This window comes from Marmota marmota, unplaced genomic scaffold (genome assembly GCF_001458135.2).
Source record: "Marmota marmota marmota unplaced genomic scaffold, marMar, whole genome shotgun sequence".
In the NCBI taxonomy this organism is placed as follows: Eukaryota; Metazoa; Chordata; class Mammalia; order Rodentia; family Sciuridae; genus Marmota; species Marmota marmota.
Window position 1 is genome coordinate 11,279,796 of NW_026000196.1, and position 18,289 is coordinate 11,298,084.

Genomic DNA, 18,289 nt, shown 5'->3' on the forward strand with positions numbered 1-18,289 from the left:
TGTGAAAAGCAGTGAAAGTGACTGGGAGACTAGTGTCTGAGATTGGGGTCCCTGATGACTTCAGGGCTGTGGCATACTTGGTGACTGGGAAAGTTTCTGTGCAAAGGTATAGGATGCCCAGTTGCTATGGAAATGTCCTCCATGCTAGAGTCTTATCAACCTCGACCTTATTCTCAGGCACAGCAGATCATGGGAATGAAGGAACTTTCTTGCTAAGATAAGCACAATGTTTAACCAGTTCCACTGCTCCTGAATCTGCCCCCAAATTAGTAACTTTAAACAATGGACTTTCTTGAGAGCTGCACAATGCTCCTAACATTGCACATTGCAACTGTAGAATGTAACTGAGGAAATAGCTGCATACTATTGCTAGCTATGTAACTTTTATGACTACAAAGAATAATGCTTGCATAGTCTTTAGTCTGATTTAGAAATATATAAAATACAGATTTCTGGTGTAATTCTTTAGACCTGCTTCTCCATCAGAGAGCAGCGCTCCATCTGACCCCAGCTTCATCTTCAAGATCTGCATGTGTTGACTCTTTATTTTTTCTAATCTCCCGTCACCCTTGCCAGAACCTGCTGGTTTAGCTGTGCTAGTCATGGAAATAAAGAAAAATAGTACTAATTTAAAATTGTTTAAAGAAAAATCATCACAATATATTTATTATTAGGTGTATAATGTATGTCAAAGTCAAAGATGAGACGGTAATAGCATAATAGAAAAGGCAAAAACATACAGTTGTAAAGTTTTTACATAACAAGTGATGTGTTACAATGTCATATAAAGAAATACAATGATAAGTTAAAGGTGGACTTTTTTTCTTATATTTATTTTTATTTAAGTTTATGTGAATTTTTTATTTATATGACAGCAGAATGTATAACAATTCTTACTATATAGAGAGAGCACAATTTTTCATACCTCTGGTTGCATACATAGTATATTCACACCAATTTGTGTCTTCATACCTGTACTTTGGAAAATAATGATCATCACATTCCACCATCATTAATAACCCCATGCCCCCTCCCTTTCCCTCCAACCCCTCTGCCCTATCTAGAGTTCGTCTATTCCTCCCATGCTCCCGATTCCTATCCCACTATGAATCACCTCCTTATATCAAAGAAAACATTCAGCATTTGGTTTTTAGGGATTGGCTAACTTCACTTAGCATTATCTTCTTTAACTCCATCCATTTACCTGCAAATGCCATGATTTTATTCTCTTTTATTGCTGAATAATTGTAAACCATACCGCAACCAAAAAAGTAAATGAAGAAAGCAAAGCTAATAAACTGAAAGTGGAGATAAAAATGCAATTCAAAATGCAAAAAAGGCAAGAAAAGAGTAAGAAAGGAACAAAATACACAGAATAAATAGAAAACAAGATGATATATTTAAACCTAATTATTAATAATTACAAGACTTCTAAATGACATAAACTTCCCAGACAACAGAGAGTATTGAATTAATTGAATTAACAAAGCAATCTACAACTCTGTCATTTTAGAGGAAAAGTACAAATATTATACAGATAATTTAAATACAAAAGGTTGGAAAAACATGGCGTGCAAACACTAATCAAACTAGTTGAACTGGCAATATCAGAAAAAGCAGAAGTCAGAAGAGAGACTATTACCAACAATGAAAAGGGGCATTTCTTTTTCTTTTTTTATATATAGAGAGAATTTTTTAATATTTATTTTTCAGTTTTTGGTGGACACAACATCTTTATTTTATTTTTATGTGGTGCTGAGGATCGAACCCAGTGCCCTGCGCATGCCAGTCGAGTGCATTACTGCTTGAGCCACATCCCCAGCCCGAAAAGGGGCATTTCTTATTTAATACGTTGTTATTTTATCATGATAATATAACAGTTCCAAGATGAAAGCTTCAAATACTTTTCATACATAAAAGTATTAGAACTGAAAGGAGAAAAAATGGACAAAAAACCCCCCCAAAAACCAATCATTGCTGGAGCTTTCAACACTGCTCTCAGTAATTTAGGAATACACAGGAAATCAATAAGGATAAAAAAGATTTGAACAATTCTAGTAACTGATATATATGATTGTTATTTATAAATCTCCAAATGAGAAGAGGCACATTCATTTCCAGTGTAAAGGAAACATCAAAGAAGATATAATACTGAATAAAGCAAATCTGAATAGATTTAAGATACTAAAATTAACAAAGCATATTCTCTGCCTACAAAAATGAAAAATATATGAAATATACGAAAAAATCTTCAAATATATAATTCTAAATAAATTATAAGTCAAGGAGCAAATCACCAAGTTTGAAAAATTTCCAGCAGAATAAAAAAACCTTACATACTAAAATTTGTTGTATACAGCCAAAATAATGTTTCAGGAGAATGCATAGTTACTATTATTGGCTGCATTTCATCCTCTCAAATTCCTGTCTTTGAAGTCCTTAACCCCTATGCCTCAGAATGTGACTGTAATAGAAAGTAGTGTTTTTAATGAGGTAATGGAGTTAAACTGAGGTCCTCAGGAAGGGCTCTAATCCAATATGACTGGCATGCTTGTAAAAAGAGGACATTAGGGCATAAACACACACAGAAGAAAGACCATGCAGAGAAACAGAGACGATGGCTACCTACAAGCCTGGGAGAGTTCTCAGAAGATATCAACCAACCCTGCTGATAAGCTTGTTCTCAAATTTCTAGCATTATGAATTATGAGAAAATAAATTTCTGTTGTTTGAGTTTCCAGTCTCTGGTACTTTGTTATGGAAGCCCTAATAACTTATTGATATTATAAAATAATAAAAGATCTTAAAGGTCTAAGTTTTCACTTAAAAACAGCAATAGAAGAACATATGAAAACCAAAGCCAGCAGAAGAAAGGAAATACTAAAGATAAAAGCAGAAATGTATGACACAGGAAACAGAAAAGCAATAGAGAAAAATCAGAAAAATTCAAATCTGGTTCTTTTAAAAGGTAAAAAGAAGGAATAAGTCTAAAAAAAATCAATACCAGACAAAGCTGGCTCATTGAAAAGAATAGTAACACTGACAGAAGTCAAGCCAGATTGACTAAGAAAAAAATTAAATGACAAAGATTCATACCTGAAGTAATAGAATCTTGATAGAAAACCTACAAATCGTAAAAGAATTAAAAAAGAATACCAGGGACAATTTAATGCCAATATTAAACAACTTGGATGAAAAGGAAAAATTATTAGACACAAACTACCAGAATCTACCCTAGAAGAAATAAATAGCCACATATGTACTTAAGAAACTGAAATAGTCATAAACATTCCCATATGCAACATTTTAGGTCCAGATGATTTCTGTTAATTCTGTTTAACATTTAAGAAATACATAATCTCTACAGCATTTATAAAGGAGGAAAAACATTGTTTTATGAGGCCAAGATTATTTTGATAGCATAATAATACAAATTATTTACAAGAAAATGAACTACAGACCAATCAATACAAATTTATTACAAGAAAGTAAATTGCTAACTAATGTACCTCATGGATAGAAACGCAAATAACCTTAACAAATTTTAGCAAATCAAATCTAATAATATGTCAACAGAATAACATATCATGATCACAGTAAATTCATGCCAGGAATTCATAGTTGGTTTAACATTCAAAAATCATATTTTAATTCACCATATTAACAGACGTAAAAATTCACCTGAATATATACTGAAAAAAGAATTGAGACATTTCTAAATTAAAATGTTTATTTAAATAAACATCTACTGTCTCTTCATGACAAAAGTTCTCAGAAAACTAGTAATAGAAGGAAATTTCCTTAATATAGTAAAACCCTCCAGCTATCATCATATCAATGTTGAAAGAATGATTTCCTTCTCTTAATGGGCTATTGTATTCATTCTCACTACCACTTTTACTCAACATTATTCTGTACTGCCAATACAGTAAGTGAAGAAAAGACACACAGATTGAAAATAAAAAATATAATTGGCTATTTGCAGAATATATAATTGCATATGTAGAAAACCCTAGGGAACTTACAAGGAAATTACTAGAATTAATAAGTAAATTCAGCACCATCTCTTGAAACAAAGACAGAATACCAAAACAAAACAAGAAAATCCCTCAAAACCTCAATTATATTTCTGTAGACCAGCAATGAACAATCAGATATGCAAATTTTTAAAAAAACATTAAAAATTTATCAAAATATAAACTACTCAGCAGTGAATTTTTAAAAGTATGCAATACCTGTACACTAAAAATGACAAAATATTACTGAGAATAATGAAAGGAGAACTAAATAAATGCAAAGACAAACCATTTGTTCATGGATTGGAAAAATCAATATTGCTAACATATCAGTTTCCCCAAATTTGGTCTATATGTTATTGCAGTCCTAGTCAAAATGTCTGCAGGCTTTTCTTTCAAAAGAAACTGAGAAAATAATTCTAAAGTTTACATGGAAATGTGAAAAACCTAGAATACACAAAGATAATTATGAAAAAGAAGAGCATATTTGGAGGACTTTCATGATCTCATTTAAGGACTTATTATAAATCTATAGTAGTTAAAACAGTGTGTTTGTTTACATTAGGATAAAAAAATAGATCAATGAAGCACAATAGGGAGTTTGGAAATAGACCCACTTGTACTTGGTCAGTTAATTTTTTACAGAGATGCCCATGTAATTTAAATGAGAAAGGGTCAGATTTTCAATAGCTCTTGCTTGAACCATTGGGTGACGGCATGTAAAAAAGAATCTTGGCTCTTACCTCATGTTGTGTACAGAATTAACTCAAAATGGAAAACAGAGCTGAATGTAAGGGCTAAAAATATAAAACATCCGTCAAAAACAGCAGATAGTTTTGTGACCAAAACTTAGGCAAAGATTTCATGGTTTGTACACAAAACACAGAACTTTAAAAGTAAAAAACCATTCTTAATCAAAATTAAACATTTTATTCTAAAATAAAGTGTCAAGAAAAATGAAAAGAAGCAATAGACTTGGAGAAAATATAAGTAAAACAGATATCCAATAAAGTACTTGTATCTAGAACATATAAAGAACATTTACCACTCAATTATAAGAAGACAAACCAGGTGTGGTGGCACATGTCTATGATCCCAGTGGCTTGGGAGGCTGAGGCAGGAGGGTCATGAGTTCAAAGCCAGCCTCAGCAACTAATCGAGGCCCTAAGCAACTCAGTGAGATCTAACTCTAAAGTGCAAAAAAGGGCTGGGGATGTGGCTCTGTGGTTAAGTGGCCCTGGGTTCAGTCCTCAAACAACCACAAAAACAAAATTAATAATAATAGTAAAAAGACAAGCAACTGATTGAAACAAAGGTTTTGAATACATATTTCACTAAAAGGTACGATTGACCAACAAGCATATGCAAACCCAAATAGGAAAATACAAAACCAAACCATAATGAAATGAAATACCATTGCATATTATTAGAATGGGTAAAATTATAAAAGACTGATGACTGTGATGTTGGAAAGTATATACAGCAATTAGAATTTTCATACATGACATTCTGCATGAATTTTAAATAAATGGGAATTTAAAATGGTATAGATATTTTGGAAAAGTTTGCACAATGGAAATGAAAATGTGTATTTGCACAATACTTGTACTCAAATATTCATAATAGCTGTTTTATAATAGCTGGAACATAAACAACCCAAATGATCATCAACTACTGAAAGGATGAATATTTTGTAATATTCCTTATCAGTAAGAGAGGAGGTACTGCTGATATGCAATAGCATGGATGAATGCTGAAGGTACTGCATTGTGCTAAGTAAGAGAATACAGACATGAAAGAATTTATATCGTAGCATTTCCTGTATGTGATATTCTAGCCAGAGCAAAATTACATATGAGTGGTCAGGAATGGAGTATAAAATTAATTGCTCAGTGCTACAGCGCAACATTTTGGTGGTGATTGACACATATTCTCTCATGATGTGGTTGTACAACAGTGTATGTACATTTGCCAAAACTTGTTGAAATATACCCACAAAATTGGTGAGTATTATTGTATGTAAGTTATACCTCATTGATGCTGATTTAAAAATGTATAGGTTAACTAGTACCAAACATTTTTTTTTTATAAGTTGTGTCATTTTTTTGTGTGTGGTACTGGGGATTGAACCCAGGGCCTTGTGCATGCAAGACAAGCACTCTACCAACTGAGCTATATCCCCAGCTCACCAAACATATTTGAAGGGATAATTTGTTATACCAGAACATTGATCTGAATAAATTATCCAGAATGGTGTGAGAACAATAAATATGTTTAAAAATATGATAGGCTTAGGTATATACATAATAAATATATAGACATATATACATACATTTTTTATGTATACATGTATGTATGTGTACACACTTTTATACACACACATACAAATACACAAAGGATTTGCAAATTTTCCAGTATATGTCTCATTCATTTGATTTTTAAAAGAAGAAAAATCAGGGGGCTAGCAACATTTGAATAGGAAGTGGTTGATAATTTTCAAGGACACTGAAAGACATCAATCCTTAGACTTGAGATGTCAAATGAATCCTGAATAGAAAAAGACAAATATACATCTAGAAAAACCATAGAACATTTGGATATTAATAAAGACAAGGAGATCTCAAAGAAGAATATGAAAATCAATTGATTACTTTAAGAGGCATACAAACAGACATAAAACTTTCAAGATCTAATATTGTGGGCTGTGAGAAAGTAATTGTCAATCTAGAATTACAGACTCAACAAAAATATCTTTCATAAATGGGGACAACTAAGTAACAAGATCTTCACAAAAACAGAGTTTGGTTGTTTTTTATCCCTCCATTAGACTGTTCATAAAGTAAGAAATTTTTTTTTTTAGGTACCAGGGATTGAACACAGAGGCACTCTACCACTGAGTGACATCCCTACCCCCTTTTAAAAAATGTTTTATTTAGAGAAAGGGTCTCACTAAGTTGCTGAGGCTGGCTTTGAACTTGTGATCCTCCTGTCTCAACCTCTGCAGTCATTGCAGGCATGCATCACCACACCTGGCTCATAAAGTAAAATGTTGATAGTTCAACTTGGGTAGCTAGAGAATTATCCCAGATGACAAATTAAAAGTACTAAAATATTGTGGAGTAATATAAGTTTTGACCATGTAAGAAAACAGTATCTTGTGGAATACAAAAAGAAAATACTAAAACACCCCAAAATAATAGCAGAAAAGCAGTTAAGCCAGAAATTTTGCATGTGTACTCAAAGTGATCTAAAAAATGTTCAAAACAGCAGAGGTGATAATAACAAAAGCTAAAAATAATTCTAACGTCCACTAGTAACAGAATAGATAAGTATGCACAGTAGCGCAATGGCTTATTTTAGAACTCAAAATGTACTTGCATGTAACCGACTGGTTGAAACCAAAAAAATAAGTTTGAGCTAAGAAAGAGCAAGTAATAGAATACCTCACATTATTGAAAGTAAACAAAAAATCAAAACAATGTATGTGTAAACAATATGGTGAAACTACAGAAAGCAAAATTTAGAACAGTGGTTACCTTTGATGAGAAAAGAATGTATGTTATCTCAAGGGACCAAAAGATACTTCAGAGACTATTGTTGATTTTCTTAAACTTGAAAGTGGGTACATAGGTATTGATTATTTTATGATTCTTGTATCTCTTATTTAATCAATTTCTAATCATACTATTCCATTGCATAAGTACCTGGGTCTAGGATACTCACACATAGTTTCCAGTGTCCCCAGTTAACCCACAGGATATATTTTGGTAAGAAGATGATATGAATACAAACCATGTCAACACACAGGAAGGCAGTGGGACAGGGAGTTAGGGGCAGGAGAGGGCAGGAGGATGGTGAGGAGGATTCTCTCAGTTTAAATATTATTTTGATGTGTAACCCCTGAAAGAATAAGTGATTAGTTCCTATTCTATAGTGGGGTTAAAGTACATAAAATGGAAGTGATCAATGGACAAAAAAAGAAAATAGATTGAGACAGAACATTCCCTGATCAGAAATCAGTACAAATGGATCCCTGGAAAGTCCTCATCTATTTAGGGATGATTTTGCAAAAACCTGACTGTATTATTCAGAGTTCTTCAGAGAAACAAATTTAATATGGTCAATAGGAAATATCTGGTCAATAGGTCTATATCAGGATATATACACACACACACACACACACACACACACACACACACACACACATCAGGTTTTATATATATAACTCATTGCACTAAGGGTCAAACTATTCTGAAGAAGCTGGAATAGTAAGGTACAGACCAGCTGCCAACATTTTCCACAAAATCTGCCCCCTTGCCATAGCTTCTCTGTCAAATATTTCCAAAGGTATTTTATTGTAATTTCTATCAAAAGTTTAATACCCAAAATGGAGCATGCTAACACACTGCTGATCTAAGACAGCGAATCATTCAATAAGGATGGAAATCTTCATGAATTTTTGGAAATCCTCTAACTGAGCTATGGTTCTTTCCTTTCTTCCTTTCTTATCCACCATCTCTTAACAGTTTTTTACAGGTACTGAAAGATGCATTGAGCTATGTATCTCATTTGTTTTGAATCAAATTTACTTTTTTTTTTCCTTTGGCCAACCAATCCCTGTTATTATTAAGGGTTTCAAGTTATTCTTTCCCAAATACTTTTTGTCTACATGTTTTTTTATTAAGTCTATAATTAAAAGCTTTATTTAACTTATTATGTAACTAATTAAAATTTAAGGTTTAACATAGCTATACATCTATAAATGTTACAAAATCACTTTTCATTTATGTCATTTTGCCATATGACATATATTTTCTATAATTGGAGTTTATAGATCAGTTTTTAGAAATTCCAGATTCCATCTGATTTGAGGGCTTAATGGTACCCTAGCAATGGAACTTACTTTTCAAGGAGAGGAGCTTCAAGATACCAATATGAAGCAACATCCACCTACTTGCTTGGGTACGAAACGATAGTAATCTTTAACCTGTCCAATCTTGAACAAATTGTGCCTTGGGATTAGTCAGTTTTCTTCTTATTCAGAGAATCCTGGCCATGAGAAAATAGTAATAAAAACCACAAAGACCACAATTAAGTTTTGCCATAGCAGTCTCACAAAATCAGCCCTATTTGGTAAAATTAACATGGATATAAATCATTTCTGGGTGAGGATACATGCTTTCTCACAATGTTGTTGTTCATTAATTGGTCACCCCATCCATTTGTGAATTGCTTCATAGACTTTCCAGGCCAACTGCCAGCTGTGACCAGTTTATGGGAAGAAAATTCCTTATGGAATACCAGTTTGGGTAAGTAAATCATTTTCAATGTGGTCAAAAGGCCTAAGAAAGCCATTTGTGCTTGACTAAACACACATAGTCCATTTTCCAAGGCTTTTGGTCCTATTTTGTCAACTCCTTTCCATTACTTATAGCTCTTCTTCTTCTTCTTCTTCTTTTTCTTTTTCTTGTTTTATTGCTTTGGTTAGGTCCACCACCAGTATTACATTCAATGGGGCAATAAATGATAATTGTATATAATAAATGATTATAAATTGATAATAATCTTATCTCCAAATTTAATGAAAAATTTTCTAAGGTTTTAGCATTAGGTGTATTGTCTGCTACATATTTATAGAGATACTGGTGCTTATAGAATAGTAACTCAATGAAATATTTGCTTTATCCATTTCTCATAATACCTATCTTCCAGATAATGAAATTGAAGTAAAGAGAGGTTAAGGAGTTTGACCATGGCTTCACATCTTTTAGATATCTAATTCAGAGTTTAAATGTTTAATTATTTTGTAATAGTGATGATGGGTTTGTGCATTTATCAGGTTTAGAAGAATTTCTTCTTCAGTTTTCAAAATATAAGCTGCTTAAAAATATACACACAGATATCCAAAGTTTGTGTTTGAACTTATCACATACTTTCCCACCAGTTATAGATGATAATATGGTTTTGTCCTTTATTATGTTAATAAATTAAATTTTGTTAATTAATGTACAGAGTTGCACAGATAAATTTCTAAAACTTGGAACTTCCTTGCATTCCTAGGATAAACGTATGTATTTATTAGTTTCTTTCTTTTGATAGACTAATAGATTACCTAAGAATGGTGATTTATTAAATATAAACAGTCATTGATTTTCTAGGCACTAAGATAACTGAAACTTATATATATTTGAAAAATATCTTTATTTTGCCCATTTCCAAAAGCACAGGCTTCGGTTAACACAGTTGCATTGAAAGCATCAGCCGCCTATAGTTTGAACTTTGTGCCTGCTTTTACTTGTAGCATTTAGTAAGGGGTTAATCCTAATTAAATGACCAAATAATGGTTGTTGGTTTGGATTTATATTGCAGGTGTTCTGCCATAGATCAGGGAGTTCCTGTTTGCCTCCTTTTATTATACTCAATGGCAGCTGGGCCATTTCTTAAGTTTATTTCTTATCCTGATCTTTCATATATCTACATACTTCCTGTCTCTGAAAGAACTGCTTGCCATTTTTTGGTTGGTTTGGAAACTTTCCAGGATCACAGAAAGAATGGATTTGAAACGGGAATGATGATCATATTTATCACTTCATAGGATTTTTATGAACATTAGACAAGTAATACTTATCAAACACTTTGGGATCTAAAATTCTATGAATGAATCACTTGAAACTCAGAATCAAGGATGATTACTTTTCTAGGATAGTATATGAAAAAATTTTCTAAGCTATGATGTTGCTGAACGGAATTTGTAAAGTAAAACTGAAGCATCGATCCATTATACTCATTCTATAGAAACATACGCTTGAGATTGCAATTTGCCTCCTTAGGGGACACTTATATATCACCTGAACTGCAGAATCTCTAGTAGCCAATACAAGCTGGAGGTCTAACAATATGCTAACTGTCGACAGAAACATGGTGGCTTTGCAGCAGGTCAATCTGGGTGCCCAGAGTTGCTAACCTCTTTGAGTGATATTTTCCTCATTCACTCCACCTGTGCTGGACAGAGAGCTACACTCTGGGGCATGTAACATAAGCTGAGCCTGCAAACTGTTGGCCATCTATTTGAGGAGACAGAAACATTTTAAAAAGAGTATAGTGCATTACAATAAAGATAATAAGGTGATGTGGTTGAAAAGAGGACAGAGTTTGGCTTTATCTGGGCCCCTTGGAAGAGATGATAATTACACTGTTTTGAAATGTCGATACAAGTTAGATGTTGAGCAAGGGTGGAATAAAGTCCAGAATTACTTAGAAAGTAAAAGTGACAGGATGTGGTGACTGGTGGATTTAGGGGTGAGATAGGAAGATTACATTACATTTTACTTTATTAACTAAAGTAAAATGCCTGCTCTCAGTCTCAGTGTCATCTTTACCAAAGTCCAGGCAAGGCCAGGACTTCCAGTTTAGGATTTTTAGTAAATGGGAAGAGTGAAACTACCCTGTAGGCAGTGTATGGATTCTATGAGGGGATGTTTGGGAGGTGCCAAACATATAGTATGATAGCAATAAACGCTAACCCTTCCTTTCTCCTTGGAGGGGTAAACTCTAAATTTATTATTATTTAGAAATTAAATGAAGACATGTGGGTTCATGCAATGGCCAAGTTTTCTGTTGAAATTGGATCTGATGGCCTCTCAACTGCCTTTGGTCAGTGGAGTCCTTCTGGAGTCATTCATGGAGTGATTAGCTCTGCTAAGTCATCTTTTTAAAGTCACTGCATAGGATGAGTGACAAGTCAATTAGCACAGGGATATGGGGGGTTGGGGGAGAGATGTAAGCATTACCTCAAGAGAAGGGAGTTTTTTGGAGTCTGTGTACAAAGGTTGCAAGCAAAGCTTTGGATTGCTTAATACTGCCCTCTCTCTTTCGCTGCTGATTATCAGCATTTAGAGTCTCATTAGGTATATTTGTGCTTTTTTTTTTAAGAGTCTACATTTAGTCCTCCAATTCTTTTGATTGTCCTAATCTCCTGTCCACCTTTATCACCATTCATTGAGGGCAGGAAATTGGCTTTGCATTTGCTCAGCTTCCTGCTTTCAGACTCCCATCTCTCAGGATCTCCTTCGGCACTGCCCAGATTTTATTGGTGGTGTCAAGTGTTACCTCAATCCCACTCCCCACTTTTCAACAGGTCTCCCAGAGGGGAGAAAATTCCATTGCCCATGGGTCTCTGGATATGGCCTCCCATCTTACCTAGAGCTAACAGAACTATCTGCCCAACTGGGGGAGACTTCCTAACTCAGACTAGAATGCAGATTCATGTTAGCTGGTTCTGCAGGCGATGGGTGAGGGTGAGTGGCAGCCCCTTGGCCCTAATGCTGCCTCTGAAAGGAAGGGAGGTCTGTGCCAGGGGAGGGAAACTCAATCACTGTGCAGAGGAACAGGAGGCTTTTAGTCAAAGTGCCAGTCACCAGGGGCTGCTGATACCATCACACACCAGGTCTGGTTACAGCTCTCTGCCTCCCCAGAGCAGTGGAGACCTGAGAAGGGGATGAGGGCAGGTCTCCTAAAGAGCTGAAAGGGGCGGCTGAGGAGAGGAAGGCGGTGGGGGTTGGTGGAGAGATAAAGGGGCAGCATGATTCCAGCAGAAGCTCTTACTCTTGAGATGAAAGGCATCTTGTAGTTCTGCCTAAAATGATCACTTCTACTATAGAAAATCAGATCCCCATTTTCAGGGGAAATTGATAATGGCTAAAAAAATATCAATCGATATTTTTAAAAAATAAAGCTGCATTTCCCGCAGCACAGAAGATCATGCCAATTTTTGAGGCATGTAGCCTCTCCCTCTTGCACCAATCATTGCTACCATTTGAATCGCAGACACTAGAAAATAGATGGTACCTCCTCTTCCCCTCAACCAGCAGTTGGTTATTGAGGGCATATTGTAGCCACGCTCTCTCTCCCCAGAGTTCGGACTCTCCCTAGAGCACACCATCTGGCTGGGAAGAAGATCATGAAGTCAACGTCAAGTTGCTGCAATGAGCTAGACTCATTCTGTTCTGTGTTTGTCTGGCTGTCTTATTTGGTTATTGTTTTGCTGTTGAATTGAAGCCAAGAAGCTAACCCCCATATGTGGTCACTTATTATCACTTTCTTGTATGACCACAGAGAGAAGGCTGAACTCAATTTCTCCCTTCTCCTCAGGAGATGGAGACACATCAGTTTAATTCTGTAGATTGTTTCTGTCTAACTAAAGTAAAATGCCTGCTCTCAGTCTCAGTGTCATCTTTACCAAAGAAGGAGCCTCCCCACCCAAGAATGTTTTCTCTTGGCCTGGTGTTAATGAAATGCTTTGCATACATTATCTCGGTGATCCTCACAGGAATCCTTCCAGATAGGTACTGTTTTTCATCTCCCCATTTTGCAGATAAGGAAAATGAGGTTTGGAGAGATTAAGTCACAGGCACAGGGTAACGACATCACTGAGGTCTGAGATAACCTAAGCTTTCCGGCTCCTATGCCTCTTGACCTAACTTAGAGGTGTCATCCAGTTTGTTCTCTGGTATCTATCACCACTCATGACAATTTGCAACTGTCTTTTCTTCATCCCCCCTCCCTCTTACTGGAGAGACTCTGCTGTCCACTAGCATTGGGTGCAAAAGTTTATGAGGTGGGCTCTGCCTGTGAGCTAGGGAAGCTTCAGGTAGGGAGCCAAGCTCACAGCTCCATGGAGTGACTACAGAAGGAAAACTCAGTGCTATAGGGATGCTGATGAAGCCATACCAAGGGTCAGAACAGTGGGGCTCTTTGGTTTCAGGGGACCTTCCAGAGAGAAGGCACGGCATGGCCAAAGCCACAGAGGCAGAAATGGGGGACTTTGCCTCGAAGGAGCTGGGAGAGCCTGCATAGAGTCAAACCAGGAAGGGCCCCACTAGCCACGGGTCTTGTTTTGACTTTAGCAAGTGCTTAGTGGGGTTTGGGGCAGGGAAATGATTAGATAAAATTAGTTCATAAAAAATACATTTCCAAGTTCAAAGCCAGCCTCAGCAAATTAGTGAGGCCCTAGGCAACTTAGCAAGACCCTGTCTCAAAAACTAGAAAGGTTGGATTGTGGCTTGGTGGTTAAGCTCTCCAGTCCCTTCCCCCACCCCCACCAAATATGTTTCCCATTTTACCTCCTAACTATATAGGGCCTTTCATTTCCAGGCATGTGGGTGAGAAGTCCTTATCTCAAACCCTACTCTGTTTCCAGGTGTTTTTTGTTTTTTGTTTTTTTCCCCTTGGTATTTAAATAGAGTGTTTTCTCCAAGAATGGGAGGAAATCCCCTTGTTGCTTCTGGACCTGTGTGGGGGATGTTCTGTCACAGAACAAGAACCTGGATAAACACCCAGCTGACTCAAGCCCTCTGGGTCTGATGAAGCACAGATGTTTTTAGAAGAGTTCTGGATGCAGTTTGGTGCACCTGAATTGTTTCCTTCCTTCCTTCCTTCCTTCCTTCCTTCCTTCCTTCCTTCCTTCCTACCCTCCCTCCTTCCTTCCTTATTTTTAGTGAGGCAGCTTTTCTTTTTCAGTCACTATTTAAAAGATGTTTCTGGCATGTTCAGTGAATCTCATGCAGCCCCACAAAGAACTTTGGGACGAAATCTCAAAGCCACACTTGGAGCTTGGGCCGCAAGGTTTCAACCAGACAAATCAGTACAATTCTGCATCAGAATAGCTAACAAAAGTCTTGGAAATTCTCTTCTCCCTACATCTCATTAGATTTGTGGGGCACCAAGGCCCTGATCAGAAATGATGAAACATCACATGGAATTTTGAGTAATTTTGAATAATTTGTATTTGCCTTTGGTTTGCTTCCTCGCAGCCTCCTGGGCTCAGGGTCATTACAACCCATTGACACTACTGATAGGTGGGGATGGGAAGTATTTTTACTGTGCAGGTTTGTTTTGTGTGTCTCAGGATGTTTAACAGCATCCCCGGCCTCTACCCACTGGATACAAGTCTCAGCACCTCAACATTGATAATGAAAAATATCTCCAGACATTGCCACGTTTTCCTGGAGGAGAAATTGCTCCCAATGAGAATCACTTGTCTCACCCTTTATTTTAATCTTAGCTTCTCTACTTCTGAGCTGCATGGCCTTTGACAAGTGGCTGAAATTCCAAGAAACTATTTACCCATTCAAAGAAATGGGGATCATTGTATTTGCTTTTCAGTCTTGTTGAATGAACCTGCTTGACAAATGCCAGTCATTTCAGTCAATTCTCAGAAAACTTGAGTCTGCCTTCTCTAACCACTGCCTAATATTTCCTGGTATAAGAATCCTTTCTACCATTCAAATGGGTCTGAGTTTTCTCTGAGGTCTATCCACAGTGAAATGGTTAGGTTGAGCTTTATAGAGGTAGAAAGGTATAGATTCCCTCTTTGACAAGTGTTTTTCTGGTATATTGGCCTTTTGAATGTTGGTAACTGAGCATCCATCCCATCTGAGGTGTGTACTGTGTGAGCTGCCCATTGAATCCAGTGTTGGAACAGGGTCTGGTCCAAGTTCATTTGAACACTAAGTTAGTTGCTGGTCATTCTTTCTTTCTTGTCTACTTTCCACAGTCTACTTCTACTTCTTTGTACTAGCAAGTTTTTATTTTTTTTTAAACTTGCTCTCTATGTCCTTTCCCCTCCCTCTCTGGCTTGCACAGTGCATAAAGAGTTAATGCCACTTGCCTTGGCTGCCTCCCCAGTCCCCATAGACTACACTGGAAGGATTGAATGAAATTGATAGTGATAACATTACATCGCTCAAATCCCCAAAGAAAGGGTAGCTAGCTGGGTGGATGGAGGGAATGACCCTGGAGAAAACAGCTGTCAAGGGCAGCTATTGGTTTCTCTTTCATGGAAAGAGACATAATGAATTCTAGATGAAGAGAAATGGGAGGTGGAGCAGTTTGTGTGGCTGCCACAGCAACGTGGCACTTTGCAAGGACTGACTGCCGTCCCGTTTGTACAGAGTCCTGGGGCAATCTGTCGGGCAGGGAAAGTCTGAGGAAGGATGTCTGCATGCCTTGCAGTTGAATGCTCTTTAAAGGTCAGGGACCTGCAGCTAAGGGAGCACTGACACTCTGCCAGTTCAGCCTGACAGTGGGATGGTGGGCTGTACACAGGTGGGGGTTGCATGTTGGCCTGTCCGTAACTGGGGATCAGTTTCACAGGATTTGACCCCAGAGGACCATGCAGGCTTCTCAGGCTCCTGTTACTACTTCTGTAGCACCTTTACCCTTCTTTCCTGCATGTGTTTTTGGTTCTCTGAGAACAGTAATCAATGGGGCTTTATAAGGGAGGCAATGCATTTTCAATGAAAGAGCCTGGACTTCAGAGGGCAGCTCCCCTTAACTTGAAACTTGGCTCATTTTCTTTTTAAATATGTGACCCTTAGCAAGTTACTTCATATCACAGAGCTCAGCATCTTAATCTTTAAAATGGAAGGTGAAATAGCATCCATTTGAGTTTTAGAAAAAAATTAGATGTAACTTGTGACTTGTATTATTATTTTATTAGTGACAGCTAAGGTTTGGAGTCTGGAAGAGACTTGGATGTGATCACTGAGCCAGGAAATGGCAAAGCAAGGACAAGAACCCATGTGTGCTGATTTCAGGGACTAACCTTACTCTTTGCCTCAGATTGCAGCTGCCAAACTTTGGATTCAAAGGCACCAGGCAAACTGGACCCTTGCATTGAGAACAAGGACTTATGTTTTAGAATGAGGCTCCTGCCTGGACCCCTCCCACTGCATGTATGTGTCACTTCTGTAGCTTGCTATATTCCAGACCACAAGCGCTTGGTAAGTGAGGATGTTGTGTGCTTACCAGGTGAGTGCTGTTTAAAGGCCAGAAACCTGCAGCTAAGGGAGCACTGACACTCTGCCAGTTCAGCCTGACAGTGGGATGGTGGACTGAACACAGGTGGGGTTTGCATGTTGGCCTGTCCCTAATGGGGATCAATTTTACAGGACTTAACCTCAGAGGACCATGCAGGCTTCTCAGGCTCCTGTTACTACTTCTGTAGCACCTTTACCCTTCTTTCCCTCATGTGCTTTTGATTGGTTCTCTGAGAATGGTAATCAATGGGGCTGGTGCTGAGCACAGTAGTCACTTGGGTTGGTACTGCAGCTGGGAAGGTGAGTGAGGGATACCAGATGCCCCATGGAGGCTAGTCTAGTGGGGGAGACAGACACACAATTGTGGAAATAAATGTCAAGAAAATTGGGTGCAGGATGCCCTGAGAACAAATAACGGGACTGGCGTATTCCTGGGCATAGCACAGAGCTGCTCTAAAAAGCAACTGGCACCCAAGGAGACGTAGAGGAAGGAGGAAAAAAAAGAGGGAAGGGGGCATTTTAAGAGAAGAAATTGGAGGATATGACAATTCAAGTGACTCCCCCAAGGAAAAAGAGGTAGAGAAAATTATTTGTCCAATGACCTCAGATCTCTCATAAGGCCTATGTGTCTTCTGGGGATTGAGGTCACAATATGCCCCTGTGTTCTGCCAAATGCTTCTCTTTCTATTCTTCACAACTGAATACCTTTTGACTAGGAAAACAAGTAGTAACATAAAAGAGAAAATTTTTTTTTGGGGGGGGGTTATTTTAAAATTGTGCAGGGCTCCTAATCTGTCAATTTCAAGTAAAAAAAATAAAAAATAAAAAGAATCCATTCACCTCACATTTACAATTGCTCACATCTCTCTGGTTGACTCTAAAGGCATTGGTTTCAGTAATGGACTGGAAGCCACAACTACTAATCAGTGTTCTCCTGGGTGTTATCTCTGATTCATGGCTTCAGATCAGGGAGGTAGCAACAGAACTTTGTTACCAGGTGATAGTTTTCACGTAGCTTATGTGACATTGCCTGGCTGCTTCCACACAATTTTAGAGGCTACAAAGCCATCTAATATCTATGATCTCGAGTCGCCTCATCCAATGGATGAGACAGGTGCTATGATTTCCATTTCATGGAGAATAAGTTTTCAAGAGACAACAGATATTCCTTTTATCAATGTCCAGGAACTGGGCTTTCGTTGTTTCCAGCGGTGGTGAGGGAGATAAAGTCCCCCAGCAAGGTGAACTGATTCCCAGGTGGTGCCTTTCATAGGTGGTGAATACTAAGAAAGAACCACAATTTCTGAAAATTATGTCATTGATTGTATTAAGTTATGGATACTTCATAGGTTAATGAAAGAGCTAGAAGATACGAGTAGTGACCTGGGCTGGGAAACATCGTGGTGTCTCCAGCAACTCTTCAGGTGCTTTAAGGTACGTGGATCCGAAAAGGCA